We start from the raw sequence: 16,583 nt of genomic DNA on the forward strand, positions 1-16,583 counted from the left end.
GAAACGTCAGGAAGAAATTCTGATAGACCACGGCGTCAAAGCCCGGAAAACATTCCTAAATGTATTATAGCGTTTATAATTTCAAACATATAATGTAGAGAAAAAGGTCAGAAAATTAATCGATCTAATGATAATCTTTCATGCTTAGAATAAATCGATTATTACTGATTTTTACTACGCCTATGGCTAGCAGCCAGGCCAGTTGATTTTCCGATTAATTCTACTCTTTGATCGGTACCTACTTTTAGTATTTTCATCCCTACCACCTGCTTTTTCATTGATAAATCGCCGATCCGTGGAATATAATGTTGGTCCCAAACAAATCGGGATTTATGAATGACTAGCTTGGTCTAGTTATTTATGGCTGGGTCTCGCTATGCGCGCCCATTTTTCTCGGTAAAAATGGGGTTCCCCTGCAAAATACGCGCGCTCCTGCTATACACGCATATTTTTATCAGCAAAAGGAGTTCCCCAGTAATATGGGATTCCCCGGCACGACAGTTAGTTTAAACTTTTCGTACACCCTGTAGAGCTGGAAGGCTAGATTTATTTTACCTGGTTTTGGCACGACTCGTTATGACCAGAAAAAAACGTTGAAGTTTCTTAAACAACTGCAAGTAGGAAAACTTTTGATGTGCGGTCTACGTAAATCGCCCTCTATAAGCTTTCACAAATAAATTCTAATTTAATCTAGATGAAGATGTTCAAACATTTAACACCAGATGGAAAGCTAATTTTCACCAGCCCCGTGGTGCAAGTTGTTTAACTAGCCCATATATTATATTGGTGCTTAACTAGCCCAGGAGAGTTACAGATTGGCATGCTCTAACGTAACGTAACTTAGCTAACTATTGGAATCGCTCGGGAATGGAATTCAACCTATTGAAAATATCGATCTGCGCCAGCTTGAAAAGTTGTGCTATTTGCATAAACAATGAAAAAGTGAACAAAAATGCGTTTTTTTCGGCAACAGTCGCATATAACTCGGTAAATATGCATTTTAGAGAAAAAATATATACTCATAAGTTTTTTCGTTATGAAATTGTCTACAAGACAGCGTTGGAGGGATATCCGTAGATTTGAAATGTTCGCTGCAAAACGCTCGAAAGTGCTCAGAGCGTAGGCATAAAAACAAGGTAAATTTAAATTATTTATTTGACAATGAAAAAAATTACCAGAATTACGAAAATGTATTGGAAAAACCTATCGATTGGTATATAATTTATTGGGACACTCAACTATGAAAGTTAATATCTCAACATCTACTGGACCAAATTGGCCGATTTTTCCTTCAAATAAGCGCCTTTCCGAATACTGTTTTTCCATGCTTTCCGATTTGTTCTCCCACGCAAGTCCCGCGTCACAGACGTATTTGTTTATGGGCAAAATTTTCAAACTTTCTAAACTCGCTTAAAAAGTTATTAAAAATTGAAAAATGGTTAATCATTGTATATGATTGTTGAAGGGTGTAAAAGAGCGAACACAAAACATTCTTAACTTTGAGCCTGGCACAAAATTATAAAAAAATATATTCTTTTCCAGGTAAATTACTTAACAATTGCATTATGCAAAAATTGTCCGTCCGATCTTAACCGGTCTTATGGCCCTTGTTTTGTATTGTAGTCAAATACTTTTGTCCAAATGTATGGCGTGATTGGGTTATTTTTTCATTGTTAAATAAATAATTTAAAATTACCTTGTTTATTACCTACGTTTTTGCACTATCAAGCATTTTAAAGCGAACATTTGAAATCTACAGGTATCGGACGAACTCTGTCTTGTAGAAAATTTTATAACGAACAAATTTATTGGTATACATTGTTTTCGTAAAATGCATACTTACCGAATTATATGCGATTGTTTTCGACCGGCTGCAGCTGGCGTACCTTGATATATTCAGTATGTATACTATTCCCGAGCGATTCCAATACTTATCTAAGTTACGTCACGTTAGAACCATATTTGAAAGAATCGTCGTAATTCGCCTGGCCTAAATGTAGTTTTTAGTTATTCGATTTTTTCCAATGCCTGACGTTTTCAATAAATTTCATTATTCTAAGAGAAATAAAGCCGTTATTATATTAAAGAATGGTAATCTTAGAAATCCAACTTGATTCTATTAAAAGATGAGCCTGCCAAATTTCACACTTCAACAATACGTAAGCAAGTGCCCCGGTTATATATAGGGTGATACAAAAAATTGACATCATTCCTTTTAAGGAATCAAAGGGGCTGTCTTGGAGAGTTCGAGAAAAAAATTGGAAAAAAAGTTTTCAAAATTCATAGGAGATATTAACTGTTGAAAATCGAGTTTCAACTTTCTTAATAAGTTTTGAAACACTTAAGCAAACGAAAAGAATAATTACACTTTAATTAATCTTTGCTTCAAATAATGAAGTTTCTTCCAACTGAGGAGAACTAAGGAGAATATAATACAATATGAAAATATTGTACATAATCTCCTCACTGTGTTTCAATTCCAAATCAAAATTAATTCCTGGGTTTCAGTCATTTATTGTCGCTATTTATCAATTAAAATACGTTTCAATGTATTATTTCACCATCATCAGTTTTTATGTGTAGCGTTGTTGCTACTTGAGGCTTTGGCATACATTTGATGATATAGTATATGAAAATGGATGCCAAGGCTTAAAGCAGCAACAACTAACTACACATGAAAACTAATGATGGTGGAAAAATACACCGAAACGTATTTTAATTGATAAATAGAGACAATAAATGACTGAAACCCAGGAACTGGAACACCCTATCTATTATTACATTTTTTAATTCTGCTTCAAATTCTAAATATATTTCATGTACCTACTTATAATATCCTATAGGTACCTAATTCTAACCGTTTTTGATATATTTGAAAATGTATGTAAAAAATTACAGTTGCAGCCACACGATTACTTATTCATTTTTTCAATAGGACTTAGGTATAGGATATTATACATGTAATATATTGATAATTTATAGTAGAATTCAAAAATGTAATAATAGATAAGGTGTTCCATTTAATATAAGCAAGTCAAGGAACAGTCAACAATAGTCAAAAATTTTAAATAAATGGTGAAAAAGTACAAAATGTATCACCTACAATTGTAATGGACAGAAGATACAAACACAGGTCATCAGAGTAAGTCAGCCACCTATCGTTACAAGCGGTGCAGAATAACCGAAGATACGAACACTTCTTCAATTAAATGAAAATCTTTCGTACAGGTTTTTTTCAGTGTGAAATACCCAACAAGCAAGCTTTGCAAACATCAATTCGCTTCAACTCTATTGAAAGGAGCTATGTACATCCTATCACCAAGTCAATAAATTAATAAAATTAATATTTACATATTTCCGTTGAGGCGTACTCTAGGCATGATGTAAACTCGATGAAAACTCAAAAACTGGCCAAAGAACACAAAATAAACGCTTTTTCTCGATGAACCACTCCGATTGAACAAGTGCACGGCTTCAATGTTATGGAGGAACTAACTGAAGTTAAATGGATATATCTGCCTCCTCGAAAAGATGGATCCTGTATGGTCACCACACAATTAAAATAACCCTAAACCACCTATAACTAGGATTTTATAAGGGTCTATTGGTTGAGTCTATTGAATACAAATTCGGGTAGTCTTAAGGGTTTCGCCACCAATTCGTTATATTTAACACCTTCATATTCTTGCAATTTAGGATACGTTGACTGATTGTCTTCTAATGGACTTTGCCTTTTGTACAACCCAGCAACTAAATGTTGATCTGCAAAATTTGTAGGTAGTAAAATTGTTTGGGCGCGTTGAGCCTGCCAACTGTTGCCACTGTTTAATTGGAAGCATATTGGTATACTTAAGCATTCAAAAAGAAAAATTACGATCCTTGCTTCAAATTGCGAAAAACTTTTATATTAAAAAAGTTATTAAAAACTGAGAAATTTACAAAAAACTGTATTAGAAAAACGGCAACAAAGTTTTTCAACGTAATCTGCCTAATTAACATTACGTAAATACCTGTTGCTTCGTAATTATTTAAAAATCCGGTAACCATGGAGTTATACAGATAGTGACAATAAGATAGACAAGGATAAACGGTAAATTCAACAAGAATTGTTGAATGACGGATCCTATTTTTAAACTTTTAAAACGATTTATACGGGTGTTCAGTAATCCATTGCCATGTTACTGTAGCATTTCCCCTGAACTAATAGCATATCCGCAGGTTCGTGAAAGGACATTGACAGTAAGTCACAGTTTCACAAATTATTGTTATTATTGACAAGGACTATCCACCTGTAGCTATCTGTTAATGACAAAAAACGTCATTGTTGCTTTGACTTTTCATCAAAAAATTCGAGAAGAGAACTTTTTTAATATCAAAAATTTTCGTAGGTTTAAGCAAAAATCGTAATTTTTCTGTTTTGAATGCTTAAGTATTCCAATGTGCTTCCAATTAAACATGGAACACTTTCAAAATAATGCTTAATAACAAAGTTGAAATTCGATTTTCAACTGTTAATATCTTCTAGAAATTATCAAAAAAAAAATTTCAATATTTTTCTCGTACCTTCCAAGTCCCTATTACCCCTTAAAACGAATAACGCCAATTTTGAATCACCCTGTATAATACACATTCTTTTTTATTAAGCAAATAATCTGCGAAATCATTGCTTTCCCAGATGTATATTTAAGTATTATTATGAGGATTCCAGCAAGTTGCCTTTTAGCCTTAGTAATACAACAAAAAAAAACACAACAAAATACCAAAGTTGACATCTTCGAACAACTGAGTAGTTTCACAGAATGCGAGGATTTTTTAATAATTATAAGAAAATTACATGTAAATAAAATTGCTTTATCTGCTCGACAGTAGGTAATAAGGGGAACCCTTGGAGCTCCTCTGATCACTTCCTTCTTTTGATTAACTGAATCTTTCTGAATAAACATCAGTACAAAAGGACTCTTTCAAGCTACACAGTTAAAACTAGTTGAGATGAATTTTCTTAAAGTCTCATGAAGTCCTAAATCTATTCTACAGCAGTGAATATGAGAGTATGAGCCCCACCGAAAAATATTATTTTTTTACTAATGTCACAAGCAACACCGTTAAAGACTATAGGTACTTCCAAGCGAAATACTGAAAAAGAAAATGCCACAAACTCTATTAGAAATCCGGCTGCTTGCTGGGATGACGAATGTAACAAGGGCAAAGAAAATTAGAAGTCGCGCTTTTAAGAAATGTAAAATTTCTGGTTCACGAGCAGACCTGATAAACTATAGAAATAGCGTCGTAGAGGCTAAAAAACTTTTAAGCAGAAAAAGAAAATGTATTTCATCGAGTTTGCGCAGAGTATTTCCTTCAACTTCGACCCAGGGTATGTTTGGCAAACTTGTAAAATTCTTAAGAATAGCTCGATCAAAAATGGCATTGTAAACAACATTTGCAAAAGGATTAATCTTAGAAGCTCTTGACAAAATTTGTCCTCCAGAGTTTGAAACTGATTCCAAAACATGTTCAACTTCTCCTAACGATTTTTTCGATAATGCTTACAATTTCGCAGAATTCAACGCAGCCCTTGACACTGCAAATACTCAGTCATCTCCAGGCTTAAACGGCATTGACTATCTTATAATTTAAGATTACCGGTTCAAAATTACTTCCTTCTAGTAGATATCTTCAATGAGCTTCATTCCCACAAAAGCTATCCTGATAGTTGCAGGCACTCGTTCCTGCATTTTATCAGCAAAGCCGATAGTAAGAGTGTAAGACACATAGTCTATTAGGTGGAGATCTGTCAATTCGTCTGCCGTCGTACGAACTGACAGATCTCCAACCAATAGAAACACTTTCGTATCATCGTACCATCGTATAAACGAATGCATTGGGCCCAGGCTTTAGTGTCAGACTCACCCCCAATCGCCCGGAATCGTGCTGGCGAAATTGACCTGGTAGCGGCGCCAAGAAAGGAGAGAAAGAAAGAACATGAAAAGCTAACTAAGTCCACTTAGTCATTTTCTCCTGTACTTGTTTGTACAAAATGGACTTGGTCATCATGAAATTGAAATTAAAAGCATTTTGATGGTATTTTTGAACTTATAAATTTTTTCCTGATCATTAATATTAAATTTCAGGTAGGTACATGAGCATTAAAACCTAAAAATGTAGAATTTCGGACTTGGGCACTTTCTCTTGTATACCCAAGGGCGAATCCAGGGGGAAGGGGGTCATGGGGGTCATGACCCCCCCCTCGTTATGGGCTTATGTCGACTAATGATAATTTTTCAAATTTCATAGACAATTTAAGAAAATAAATACTTTGTATGATGGCAAACACCAATGCGAATGACACGCATATTATGGATATTATGCTGTTATTATAATTATATGGTGCATCAGATCCTTGAATTATGAATAATATAGCTATATGTAAAATAATTATGAATAAGTATAGTTCGCACGATTCCAAGTTTGATTTTGACGTGCAATGCCGCCGATCATCCGATGTCTTCTGTACGGCCTACCTGCTGCTAGTCGTCCCTTTTGGTTACTTAATTAACTTTCAAAATTTCGGCATCCGGTCAATCCCAGTCACAGCATGAAAATTATTTCAAACATATAATATTTATGCTGTGACCCAGTATCCCGGCTATTTTACGACTTCCGCAGACCGATTTTATACTGAACTATTTTGACCTGTTCACACAAGGATAGCACATAGGATTATTTTCATGCAGCAACAGTGTAGTTCGTTTCTTCGATTTGAACGTGAATTCAAGATTGTAACTCATAAAAGTTTCAGTGAGACTCCAAAAATTTAAAGTAATTTGAAAGTTTTAGCTACTCGCAATACAATAGATGGTAAGTAGGTACCTACTGTAAGTTATTAGAGTTATTACACCAGTATTCAAATCGCGTCGTTGCTAATGTTCATGATAGTAGGTATGTTCGTCTACTTACATCAAAATTATGAACATAGGGTAAAGTTTGAGAGGCGAGGGTTTTTTTTTGTTTTCAACATTTTAGTATGTAGTCATACGAAGATCTTGTTTGAAACACATATATAGAACTAAACCCGGTTTTTAGTAATCTGTTTAGGTATTCATTGATGTGAATACTATCTGATGCCCGCAGTGGTGTGCGTATTTGCATGGATACTTTTTGCATGTGTCTTTTTTCGTAGGATGACTTTCCGGAAAAAGAAGATGGGGCTGGTGGATTTAAACGTAATACTGGTAGTGGTTCATTTAGAAAAATTGACTCATTTTTTACAAAAAAACCAAGGCTTGAGATTGATAAACATCCGAAAATTGAACCCATAATAACTTCGAATACAGGTGAAAATAGACGTGCTACGTTATCTTCTACATCTACCCCTTCATTAACTTCAGATGATGAAAAACGATGTATTTCTGTTATTGATGCTGTTCAATACATACCGACATCATGTACGTCGTCATCCGAATCTGATCAGACAAACACTTTGTATTCTCAATCAACATTTGCCTCAGATATTGGATGTTATGTAGGGAAAAATATGGATGATTCAACCATGTTTGCTGCGATGTTACTTGAAAAGCATCACAGATCACACCTGAACAAGTTTCGCTGGCTTGTTTAATCGCATAAAGATCAAAGCCTTTACTGCAAATATTGTGTTTTGTTCGCAGTAAATAACCATCTGAAGCGACTTGTAAAAGAACCATTACAAGTCTTTGATGATTTGCTTGGTAAAAATGGTGTTCTGCTAAAACACCAGCGAAATCAATACCACGACGTAGCTGTCGAAGCGGGCATTTTTTTTAATTAACGTTGCAAAAACCGGAAACTGCTGTTATTAACCAAACTAGCAGTCAAAGAATGATACAAGTTAATGAAAACAGGGAACGCCTGCGACCAATTGTCAAAACATTAATTTTTTGTGGTCATCAAAATATTTCGCTAAGGGGGCATCGCGACGATGGATAATTTTTGGATAAAAAAGCCGACAGCGGTGTAGCTGATGAAGGGAATTTTAGAGCTCTTATAAAATTCCGTATAGAATCTGGGGACACGAAATTACAGCATCATCTAGAGACGTCTAAATCTAATGCAACATACATCAGTAAAACTGTGCAGAACGAGTTGATTAATGTTTGCAAAGAGATTATTCAGAAAAACATATTGCAAAAAGTGAAGGTAGCTAAATACTTTTCAATTTTATTCGGTGAGACTACAGATATATCACATCTCACAGCTGAGCCTATCATTTATACATTTTCTCAATGGTATTATAAAAGAAGATTTTGTGACTTTTTGTGATACGACACAATGATAAGTGATGCAGTTGATGGCAATGTAGATGATATGAGCCTCGATTGACAGGTGTAGCACTAGCAGAAATCGTTGAAAATCTCTGTCTCAAATTTAATATAGATTTATCATGGTGTGTTGGTATTGGGACCGACAGCTGCTCTGTAATAGCTTCCGATAAAAAAGGTGCAGTACAAGAGCTGTCAAAAAAAGCTGTAAATGCCAAACGTTGCCCTTGCAGCAATCACGCTCTTAATAACACTTTAGCTACGTCATCTAAAGTAGTTTCCTGTCGCAACACCTCGGCAACAATGAGAAAAGTTGTAACATTTGCCAATGCATCGGCTAAGAGGCATCAACTTTTTGAAAAAGAACTTGGTGTTTCAATGTAAGGTATCTGTGAGACACGTTGGGTCGAGAGGCATGATGGGTACCTACAGTTTCAGGGAGACAACCTAGTGAAAATTTGTARCGCTCTACAAAAGATTTCTATTTGGCAAGACCATAAAACTKYTWATGATGCGCATTGCTTACTACAAACATTGCGAAGTTCGGACTTCGTCATATCATCTATCTGCTTGAGTGATGTTTTAGGTAATATATACATACATATTTTGTTTCTTATTCGTAGTATTAAGATTACAAAATAAAGGACAATACTTAAACATTTAGCGAATGTCGAATACAAACTATATACATATAGACTATAACGTATATTGAGTAGAGTATTGCAAACGAGCTCAATTGATTTAAAAAGGGCTACGGATGCAATTACTGATACAATGAGTGTACTGCGAACAAAAAGGGAAAAGGTCGATCCAGTTTTCCGACAGCTTTTTGAAGAAGCAAAACAAGTAGCTGAGCAGCTAGATGTAGACATTATGCCCCCGGATAGTATCAAGGCAAACACATAGAGCCAATAACCAACTTGCTCAATCGGCTGAAAAATATTTCCGCAGAGCTGTATATATCCCTCTTCTAGATTCGGTAATAAACGATCTAGAGGATCGTCTGTCTCCAGACGTACTTAACTTATTTCAACTCGGGGTTTTTATTCCAAAAGTCGATTGTGCTAATGAGGATGAAGACCTTGAACTGTGAAAAAGCTTGCAAAGGACTATAAACTGCTAATAGACAACACTCCAGTTTCAATAATTATAAACGAATATCGCCTGTGGAGGGTAAAATGGAAGCGCATTGGGAATATGCCGCAGTCAATTTATAACCTTATAGAAAATTGTGACGCTGACATATACCCCAATGTAAGAAAATTTGTATGCATACTTGTTTTAATGAACCAGTTAGTGTAGCGACGGCAGAAAGGTCCTTTTCCACACTTCGAAAGCTCAAAACTTGGCTTAAAGCTTCAATGGCAGAAGAGCGCTTAACTGGACTGGCTCTTTTCCACATTTACAAAACCATACTGATTGAAGTGGAGGAAGTTATAACTCGTTTTGCGAGAAGACAGAAAAGGGAAATTGATTTTGTTATTTGAATAAAATTAATATGACATACAGGGTTATTCACGCTATACGGCACGGAAGTTTGCGGCTAAACCGTTTGATTTTTAAAAAGTATTATTTTATGAATTATCCGACGCCTACCGAGCGCACATTTTAAAAATATTTTCGTAATGTACAGGGTGTTCCAAAAGCTCTAATGGTATCAAAGTTGCGTTTTTTTAAAAGGAATGTCCTGTATATTATTGCATTTTTGGATTCGCTGAACAAAATAAGTGTTAGGTGTTATAAGGTTTATAACACCTAAATCTTAAGGTTTTTTAAATAATACGAATTTAATCAAAATATAATCTAATTTTCAGGTGTTAAATACTTTAGAAGCATTTAAGTTATGTAAGCGTAATTTATAGTGAAGTGTAACAATATACAATATTTTATATTCCAATGATAATGAACTTACCATGTTATGCAGGGTGTCCACAAATTTAAACTAATCAAATAAGAACTTTAAGTGGCTCTAACTTGATTAATTTAAATACAACCCTATATTTTTTAACTTACCGGGAAATGCAATTTTTAATTACCTATCAAATGGTATTAGGATGTTAATAGCTAAGTTTTCGCCTTTTTACAAAATACGTCAAATAGTCGTTCTCAAATTCGGGAACCACCTGACACTTGCTAAATATAGTTTTTCTACAGCCAACCGTTCTGGATAGACAAGGACAAAATCTGCATACGAAACCGAAAAAAATCAGCCGAGTTTTGCACACTTAAAGTAAACCGAAGCGCGGTCCATAAACACAACCTGGATTATAGAGAAGGTAACCGACAGAAAAAACGGGACTAACTCTGTGCTGGCTGATTTATACCAACAAAATAGGGGTTCCCTGTAATATGAGGTTCCTCTGCCAGACACGCGCGCTTCCGCGGTGCACGCAAAATTTCGTACCTACTTATCGAAACAAGACAAACACAACACCATTAGCAGAAATAGCAGAAGCGCTCATCTTGTTTTAACAAAAATAAACGTATTTTAATCAAGGGCGGATTCAGGAGGAGGGTCATGGGGGTCATGACCACCCCTTGTTCCGGATTTATATCGACTAACGATATTTTTTCTAATTTCATAGACAACAAAAGATTGAACTTCTACTACAAAACACCCCCTGACTTGAAAGCTGTAGCCGTAGAGGATCTCAAAACAAATCGAGGTTGCATTTAAGTTTTTTTCTCAGGACCACGGTTAACGAGATACAGTGTGTTAAATTTTCAAAAAAGGTTTGGTATTTTCTCTTTAACTCCTACAGTTTATGAGATATTTTGCACACATTTTTAACGTGGGCTAATACTTAGACCCTTTACCAGTAGCTTAGGCGACTGGTTGTAAAAATTTACAGAGTAATTTTTTTTCTAGATATATACACCCTTTTACCCCCTTTCCCCCCGAACTTTTGTGTGGTGCTCCACTGACTTCCACTGAACACTATTTTGCATTTTTTGTTCAATTCAAGAATTTTCTGATCTCTTGGAGCTTTTTGGTGCTTGTCTTCGTTTTGCAATTATTTAGGGTTCCTGGGTGATTTTCTATGAATTTGTTTCATTGTAAAGTTGGAGTTAATTTAGGGATGACTGACGAGTTAACTTTAGTACTTTTTAACTTTAATTTACAAAAATTGAGGTTGATCGGCTGTAAGCTAATCGAAATAAAAATACACAAAAATGTAACGAATATTTCAATTTATTAAAAAATTGATTTGTTTCACAATAAAATGTGAACAAAAGGACGAAAAAAAATTATACGAAAATTTATGAAAAATCACCCAGGAATTCTACATGGACTTATATTTGCGCAAATAACTCGAAAACGAAGACAGATACGACAAAACGGCAAGAGATCAAAAATTCTTAAATTGTTGTGTCGCGTTACCTACGGGTAAAGGGTCTAAACATTATTAATATTTTCACATTTTCATTAGGTTAAAAATTTCAGCAAAATATCTTATAAACTGTAGGAGCTAAAGAGAAAATACTAACATACCAGGTGAAATTTTAACACTTGAGAAACGAAAACCTTAAATGGAAACTCGACTTGTTTTCAGCTCCTCTACCCGCCCCTGCTCTGTATCCATAAGGCTGTGAATCACCCTGTATAATACTCAGAGATATTTTGGTATTACGACCTAAATATAAATTTTACATGTTACTATTTTCAATACTTTTTGTAATGCATCGCAACAATTTAACTTTAATTGATTTTGTTTGTAGAAAAGTCAAGCCAACTTTTCTAAATTATACTCAACACAAATTTGAATTTTCTCGCAAAGCTTACTCACGACGTGAACGCTTCATTACGTCTTGCTCAAAAATTCGTTAGTTATCGCGATATACGAACACTTCATCAATTAAATGAAAATCTTTCTTCCGTATTTTTTTAAAGTTTTTTCGTAAGTTTTGCAAACATTAATTTGCTTCAACCCTATATAAAGTAACTACATCATATCACCAGTTCAATAAATCAGAGAAAAAAATATTTACATATTTCCGTTGAGTCGCAGTCTAGGCATGATGAAACTTTGCAGAAACCTCCCCGAAAAGACACAAAACATCCACGATTTCTCAATGAAACACTCAACCAATTGACCAAGCAAGTTCACCACTTGAAAGTTCTCGACTGACTAAAGAAACTTCTGTGGTGTGAGCAGATCAGTCGTTGAAATCAACATTAAGGTAACTTTCGCAAATGAATTACCCACTATTCGTTATTTTTAACACCTAAACCCATGTTGGGGTATAAAGGGTTTGGATGTTTGGGAAACAGCGGCTCAATTGCCAACCTTACCTGAACGCGGTACACCCTGCTAGATAACAAACGAGGCTGGCGACCGAAACAACCCAAAACCTTTACCAACCAACAGCTTCGGGTGGACGAGTCATCGAAATGAGAGAGTGTCTGGTTGACATGAACATCATACAAATATACGCCTCTACGTTGGATAAAGAAGATGGAAAAATGGAAAATATGTACACAACGCTCAATAATATATTAAAAAAACTGAAGCATGATATCACAATTGTAATGGGCGATTTTAACTCAAAAGTGGGAGAAGGTCGTACTTCAAACGTTATAGGATTCCATGGACTAGGTGGAAGAAACAAAAGAGGGGACACACTTGAAGATTTTGCAGTGGCGAATGAACTCGTAATAATGAACACTTGGTTTAAACTGCCGCCAAGGAGACTATCCACTGTATACGTGGAGATCGCTTGTGGATGAACCGGGAAGAATAGTCAGGAACCAGATCGACTTTATGTTACTTAATAAGAAGTTTAGAAATGGCTGCCTATCCCTCAAAACATATCCAGGAGCTGACATTGGATCAGATCGTTGTCCCCTGGTTGGACTCAACAAATTAAAACAAGCAGCGGAAGCAGTAAAGAAAGAATTGTTGAAACCGGACAAAATAGAAAAAAAAATTGGATGAGGACAGAAAAATTAAACTTGATGGAAAAAAGAAGACAAACTAAGGGAAATCTAACGGAATATAAACGAATACAATGCATTATAAAACAGGAAATAAATAAATACTAGAAAAATGTTGCGAGATCGATTATCATCAAAACACGCACGATAACTTCAATGTTCACAGTAAAATCCAAGAAGTAACAGGGAAAGACCACATAAACAACTGTAACGCCTTGGTCAACGAAGCAGGAGAAATCATCACTGACGGTGAGAAAAATGAGGAGACCTGGAAAACAAATCTAGAGAATCAAAATTGGCAAAATGTACATAAAAATTGGTTAAATGGAGAAAGAATTGTAATTTTGAATGCTCTACTCAAAATAAAGTTTATTTTTCCAAAATTTGACAGCTGTGTCGACAGATACTTGGAAAAAACTTATTTATGATAAATTTCTAAATTACTCCTATTTCCGTTGATATTAATTTAACAGGAAAACATTAAATAGGAAACTTGTAGGAAATTGAATTCGAAACCCAATGGCATAAAACATTTCTCCAAAATAACGGTCATTTTTGATATACGATACAAATTTTTTACGATACGAGTTTTTTTAAATGGTAACCATACTTAGTTGATTATTGCTTTACCGAATAGAATATTTTATTACGATTTTTTTTCTAAAATAAAGTGTCTGCGAACAATTTATACTTTTTCAATTTAGTTGATCTAAGTTAGTCATGGAAAATAGTATAAGACATACAACATTGTATCCATAGTAACAAATATTAACAACATCTTTAAATTTTTGACATTCAAATTTAAATTCAACTTTGAAATCTAAGTTCGTTTTATTGAAAAAATGAACTAAGTATTCCAATCGAGAAAAGCGCGATTAAAACCTACATTAGATGTGATAAAATGCTAGACGAGCCTCTGATTACTATTTTCAAATTTTAAAACATTCAAACGATTATACCATTTGCTTATTTATGAAAAATTCATGCCGCCAAGAAATAAAGCTAAAGTAATAAACAAAGCTGTCGAGGTTAATGTCTTGGCCCCTGTAAGCCAGAATCCACAGATTTCAACCAGAGAGATCGCAGCAGAATCTGGGACTTCCCAAAGCACCGTGATGAGAGTTTTCAGAAAAACAAATTCCATCCGTATAAATGATCAGTAACCCAAACTGTACATCCAGGGGATGAGGAGCTGCGTGTGAATTTTTGTACATGTCAATTTCCTTTTCTGGACTGGAAAAATATTCTGGACCGATGAAACTCGATTTACAAATTGTGGTGTGTTTAATCGACACAATGAACTTCTTTGGAATCAAACAAATTCCCACGACGTTGAGCAAAGGAGACCATGATTTAAATTTGGGTTTAACGTTTTGAGCGGAATGGAAAGTTCAAAAATTCTTGGACCATTTAATTTTTAAGGCTCCTTAAATGGGAATCGGTATAATGCTCTGCATAGTTTTTCCCAATTGCGGAATCACCTGGACGTAACATTTCCTGGGGCTTCGATTCGGCGAAACGTTTTTGTGGGCACTTCGATCACCGGATCTTTCACTTTTGGATGTCTTGTTGTGGGGGGATGTAAAGCCCCGGTTTACAAAACAAATATTCCAATTGAAATGCACTTAAAGAAGAGTTAAGGGTTGCACTTAAAGAAGGTTGTTAGAGCATTTAAAAATATTGATGAACGGTCCGCAAGAAAAGCAACTAATTCAGTTTTGAAGCGTTGCTATGATTGGATTGATAATAAAGGTAAACTTTTTGAAAAACAATTTTCAACCAAAATTAAAGTTTCTAGAGTTAAATTTTAATTATTATTGGTATGATTTGATTTTTATACTAAACACTTTAAATGGGCAGCCGTCTTAATTAAAATTAAGTTATTGCCAACTTTAAGGTAGCTGTTAGAAAAAAATGCGAGGTGCACACTCAGCGCATATACCTGATAAAGGTTTCGCAGAACCCGAACCAGGTCAGTTCATGACGGAGGATCAAGCAGTGCAGTTCTCAACCCAAACCTCTCTTTCGCACATGTTTTTGTTTCTTATATTACATTATTAATGTCAATAAAATCTGTTCGCACTAGTGCACTGCAGTTTAATTCCAACAGTAGCTGTCAAAATGCATACTGTTATTATGGAAACAATGTTGTATGTCTTATATTATTTTCCATGGCTAACTTCGATCAACTAAACTGAAAAAGAATTAATTGTTCGCAGACACTTTATACACTGAAAGAGTATATACTCTTTCAATCAATGATAGAATGTTTAAACGTATGAGCCCGACCGAATTTGTCAGAAACGTCATGAAAAGTTTTTTTGCATTACACCAGTCAAGGTATTGCCAAAAAAGTGTAAAACGTTGCTTAATGGTTCGTTACAAATTGAAGTGTTTTGCCCATAATTAACCTATTAATAAGTTAACCCTCTCATGAATTCTTCCAGAATTTGGATCTCGATGAAAGTGACGTTAAATTATTGTCATTTTCTTTTGGTTTTAAAAGAAAGCACTTTCATGAAGCGATGTTTTTGACAAATTGTCGAAAACAAGTGTTCAAACGGTTTCTTCTGTGTATACTGATTATATGGGAGAAAAAATTGTTCTCTTTCTGCAGTTAATTAAGTAACGTTTAGGAAACTCGTGTGAAAAAATTTGGGGCCAAACTTGTGAGAACTAAATATTCTTAGATTCATGAATTTTCTGAAGATATAATACTCAGGAATATTTTGGTTTTATCATCTTAATATACATTTAACATGTTACTATTTTCAAAACGTTTTGTTAGGTATTTCAAGAATTTGATTTTCATTAATTTAAATTTTTTCATTTTCCTTTGTTGTAAAGAAAAGCACTTCCTTAAAGCGAATATACTTATTAAAAAATTGTCGGACACAAGTGTTTAAACGGTTTCTTCTATTTATACTGATTGTATTTTTATATTATCATATTTTATTATATTCTCTACCTCTAACTCTCTTTTGGTTCTCCTCAGTAAGGATAAACTTTGAAGCAAAAATAGTAATTTATCTTATTAAAAAAAATATTAAACTTTCCAAAACTTATTTATAAAAATTATAAAGAACATTGGGCCCTATTCTTTATATATTATACATATACTTTGTTAAAAATTAAAGGCTTTCAAAAATTACATTTTTAACGGTCCGTTATATCGCAATGGACCTATTGCTAATCTATACAGGGTGATTCAAAATTGGCGTCATTCCTCTGGAGATGTTGTCTAGCGCTGTTATAGGAGTACAGAAAAAATAGTAAAATAAATTAATTGTCATTAAAAACTGAGAAATTTGCAAAAACCTATATCAGAAATACAGCAGCAATGTTTTTCAAGG

The 16,583-nt window shown here is 34.5% G+C and overlaps 1 protein-coding gene across 1 annotated transcript in view; it reads left to right on the plus strand.

Annotated features, from left to right (window-relative positions):
• Window positions 1-16,583, plus strand: part of LOC109536020 (lachesin) — a gene marked incomplete at its 3' end in the record, with an annotated part of 219,347 nt that overhangs the window by 170,966 nt on the left and 31,798 nt on the right.

Source organism: Dendroctonus ponderosae, unplaced genomic scaffold (assembly GCF_020466585.1).
Source record: "Dendroctonus ponderosae isolate FM_Combo_2020 unplaced genomic scaffold, Dpon_F_20191213v2 Dpon_F_20191213_1, whole genome shotgun sequence".
NCBI lineage: Eukaryota > Metazoa > Arthropoda > Insecta > Coleoptera > Curculionidae > Dendroctonus > Dendroctonus ponderosae.